The sequence below is a fragment of the Jaculus jaculus genome, chromosome X, assembly GCF_020740685.1.
Source record: "Jaculus jaculus isolate mJacJac1 chromosome X, mJacJac1.mat.Y.cur, whole genome shotgun sequence".
Lineage (NCBI taxonomy): Eukaryota > Metazoa > Chordata > Mammalia > Rodentia > Dipodidae > Jaculus > Jaculus jaculus.
This window is the reverse complement of record NC_059125.1, coordinates 77,504,353-77,509,079: the sequence shown is the minus strand read 5'-3', so window position 1 is coordinate 77,509,079 and position 4,727 is coordinate 77,504,353. Positions and strand designations below refer to the sequence as shown.

Genomic DNA, 4,727 nt, shown 5'->3' with positions numbered 1-4,727 from the left:
AAGGCCAAAGTTTGGAATTGTATTATAAGATTCTTTAGGTGCATATTTTAGAGACTTTTAAAGGTAAATATACAATTACACATTCATGGTATTTTTCTGTTCCCTAAGGAATATTGCCTAACTTTATTCACAGTTACAGGTCTTGCTTGATACTCTACAATTGACCCACAATACATTTTTTTCATTTTCTAGGATAACTTTGCAAAAAATTCCCAAAATATTTATTGTCTTTGCCTGGCAAAGACTCTAGGCAAATTTTATTGCTTAATTTTGCTTTGAGACACCTCTGTAGGCTACAAGTGATAGATAATACGTTTTGTGTACATCGATGTAGTCTTTCCTAATGTAGTTATGTTGACTGACTAGTCCATAACTCCATTAGGATTTATACTAAGCAAATAGTAGATAATATCTCATTATTTTATTTAGTACAATAATAATATAGTATCATTGGGCATTACCCAAAGAAAAAGTATACCTAAATCCAGAAAACAATAATTTCAATCTGTATCTCTTCTTAACTGATGCTATAATAGGAATCATTTTTCAGGTATTATCAGCTTAACATAAAATGCCCATCCAGCAAGTCTCTGTATATAATCATGTTCCTGTTGGCTAATTAATTGTCATTGGCATGTGTTAGAAGTAATGAGAATTGATTTTTTTGTTTTTTAACATGGCATAAAAATAATTATTTTAATATTAATAGCTATATCATATTGATCCTTTCATTTTACTGATGAGAACATACTTTGAGAAACAAATTACCAGTTCTGAAAGTTATATACAAAATAGCATCAAACAGAAACCACAGCAACAAACATGTTTGGTAAGGTTGGTGAACAACAAACACGGTGCCTTTTACTCAATATTACTCATGCTATATTCGATGTGGCTCTTCTTTTTAATGCATTTTGTTTAAGGTCATGCAGCTGCTAAATTTTGTGCTGAGTGGCCAACTATGAAAAGAAATAATTCTGTCCATGCTCCTATTTTCTAGTAGAAAAGTAAAAGGCTAGTTACTTTTACAAATTAAATTGTACACACTGGCAACGTCCATCAGTTACCATGACAGCCCACAAAATGACATATTCAAAGTTCCTCTTTTTAAAGAGATGCATCAAAAAGAGAGCCATATGGATAGAAATTCATGATTATGTTCCACTTTTTATTTTCCTTTTCAATGTATAGTATGGCCTTCAATATAGAAAAGTACAAAACAAGTACATTAGTAATAAATAGATGAAGCTTTCAAAACAAGCCATTAGACAATATTACACATGACAAGTCCATTTAGATGAAGCAGCTAAGAGCAATGAACTTTAAACTTTATTTTGCTTGTAGACAGATAGTAAAATTCAAAAAAAAATGAAGAGTGGGTCATACATTAAGACACAATGTTTTGCTCGCTTTGGCAGCACATGTACTAAAATTGGAACGATACAGAGAAGATTAGCATGGCCCCTGTGCAAGGATGACACGCAAATTAGTGAAGTGTTCCATATTTAAAAAAAAAAGACACAATGTGTTCCCATGGATATAAACAATTTAAAATCCTGTACTTAAAATTTTATAATAAAATGTGTACCTTTTCATGTTTTATAGATAACTTTAATAGATAAACATTTTGCAAAATTGTCATATTCCCATCTGGTTATACACTTATGTTCCCCTCACCTTCCCGTATTCCACTGAGGACCCTACTCAGTGGAATTATCAGTATTTACTGTGGGGTCTTTGGTACTTACTGTAGGGTTATGAGTGTACCAGTCTGTGGGTGGGGCACACCTCAGAAGGTACATTCCCATCTTGTGTCTCTTACATTCTTTCTGACTCCTCTTCCTCAGTGTTGCCTGAGCTTTAGACTGTGTTATAGGTCTCTTTTAGACTTAAACTCTCAGCAGATCAAGGATTTTTGGCTTTGATGAGTTGGAAGTATACTCAGTGCATACCACAGCTGTATCCCTGGAGGTGGTTGTCAGGCTAGAAGTGAGAGCAGCATTTGTACACCACTTCCTCTGTAATGGTTTCTGCACCCTGGCAGATGTGATAGAGATGACTCATGATATGCAGTCAGCTTTCTCAATAATTAATAATGAGGATATTTATTTATTACATAACTGAGTAGGGAAAGAAAGGGGAGGAAAGACTTCTACAAGAGGATTAAAATGGTTTCTTTTGAAAAGAATATTGGATTTATTAAGTAAAAGCAGAAGGAGCAAAAACTTGGGACAATTTGTTGTTTTGAAGACATTAGTATCCTTCTCTATCTCCTGTCAGTAAAATTCTCTCAGGAAGAGATTTTTGAAATACTACACACTCACAAATTTCTGTCTCTAGTCAGATAAGGGAAGATTTGATTTTTTTTTCTTTTTTTAAAAAATCTCAAATATATTTTCTTTGAACTTTTGTTATGTCACAATGCTATATTACACAAAAACCGCAGTAATCAAATTGACATGATACTGGTATAACCAGAAATAGGCAAAACTATACGGGAGAGTTCAATAATAAAACCTTACCTGCATGGTTAAATGGTTTTTACAATGGTTCTAGGAACAGTCAGTGGGGAAACAATAATGCTTCCAGGTTTGCAGAAAAGCTGGGCAAGATTCAGTATCATTATGCAGATAATAAAGTTGGAGTCTTCCCTTACAATGTGCAAGAATAAAAGTTATAAAATAGTGGGCTGGAGAGATTTCATAGTGGTTGAGGTGCCTAAGTACGAAGCCTAAGGACTCATGTTGGACTCTCCAGATCCCACCTAAGCCAGCTGCACAAAGGTGATGCAAGTGCAAAGTTGCACATGCCCAATAGGTGGCAGAAGCTTCTGGAGTTTGACTGCAGTGGCTACGCCCCTGGGCATGCCAAGTCTCTCTATCTTTTTCTCTTTTGCTTTCTCTAAAATAAAAATAAAAATTTTAACAATGAAAAGGGAGAAAAATTGTAGAATTGGTCATAGACATAAGTGTTACAATGAAAGAATTATAAGTTGTTAGAAGAAAATGGAAATTTTATTATATTGAATTTGATCATAATTTCTCTAATATTATAACCAAAACACAAGGATCAAAAGAAAAATTACATAAATTTACAGTGAAAAGCAAGAAAAAATAGTACTAACAAAATCATACTATAAATAAAAGGGACATGACAGATGGCTGAAATGAAAAGGGAGAAAATATTTACCAATAATATAATAATAATATAATAATAATAATCAGTTAATATATAAATATATAAGATTTATAACACTAAGACAAACAAAAATTGTGATGAAAAATAATGCTTCAATTTACTCAAAAGTATTTTAAAGCCTAATGAACTATCACTTTTAATGACGAATTTACCACCTTTTGTTCTATACTACATATATTAGATGTGGTATATCCCTTGTGCTTTTAACAAAAATAAATATCAAAATTCCTAATAAAAGTAAATAATACATCCATTTTCAGAACTTCTATTTGCAACTATCACAGATATTCCTTTATTACAGAAATTGCTATATGACAATACTACTACTATTAATGAAAATTAGTCATATGATTTATTGCAGAGATTTAAGAATATAATATTTATGATGATAATGTAGTTTAATTAAAACCATGATTGACAGAAATTACTTGTCCATATTTTAGAGTACAATTTGTATTTTAATCCCTGTTGACAGTGGATAATGATCAACTCAGGGTAATTAGCATTTCTATCACCTAAACTTTCATCATTTCTTTTTGATAAGACATTCAAATACCTTTGTTCAACACTTTAAGACACATAATGCCTCACTGCTTTTTATTTCATTTTGCTATTTAAATGAAGTAACTGAAGTCCTGATAATTTAATTAACTTGCCCAGGATCATACAAGTTGAGACACTGAAAACATTAACTATAAATATGGGAACTCTATGCCAAAAACTATAGTAATATATTTCAATAATTATTTTTTATCATCTTTTCCTATGCATATTTCTGTACAGTTTTTCATAAATTCTGCTAATTATAAAATCACCTGGCAAGTTTTTTTCTTTAGTAACAAATTCTTAATCCTTATGTGGGGATGGTATATCAGAATATCCAATGAAAGATACTAAATAATAATTCATAGTACTTAATTGTTGCCCACATATTTGTGATGATTTGGTAGATTTTTGAGAACCACTAGCATATGATACTGAGAATTTATGTTTTCCATTTTATTTTATTCTGGAAAATACTGGACTGAATGCCTAGTGTATATTATTTATCTATTATGTTAATAATCCACCTCTTTAGTGAAAAAGCAGTAGCATGTCTGTCCGTCCGTCTGTCTGTCTGTCTGTCTCTCTCTCTCTCTCTCTCTCTCTCTCTCTCTCTCTCTCTCTCTATATATATATATATATATATATATATATATATATATATACATATATATATATATATGTATATATATATATATACACATACATATATGTGTGTGTGTGTGTGTGTATGTGTTTAACAAAGGTCATAATGAAGTTAAGTAACTGTTAATTCACTTTATTCACATCAGCTAACAACATGGTGGTTTGCCTGCCTCCATTTGAACCTCCTCTTTCATATTTCATTTTTCTTTCTGAGTGATTCATTTTCTGTCTTGGGTGGGTCAAAAACGCAGTTCACTTTGACATTTTTACAATAATTTCATTAATTGTATGCATTATTCATGTTGTGGTTTTATAATAATAATATATACTTGTAGAATCTG

General features: G+C 31.4%; 1 non-coding gene across 1 annotated transcript; it reads left to right on the top strand.

The window, feature by feature from the left end:
* The first annotated feature begins 1,402 nt into the window (after window positions 1–1,402).
* Window positions 1,403–1,509, top strand: LOC123456814. The gene has a single exon (XR_006634692.1). It is a non-coding gene; the product is annotated as a U6 spliceosomal RNA (small nuclear RNA).
* The last annotated feature ends 3,218 nt before the right edge of the window (window positions 1,510–4,727 follow it).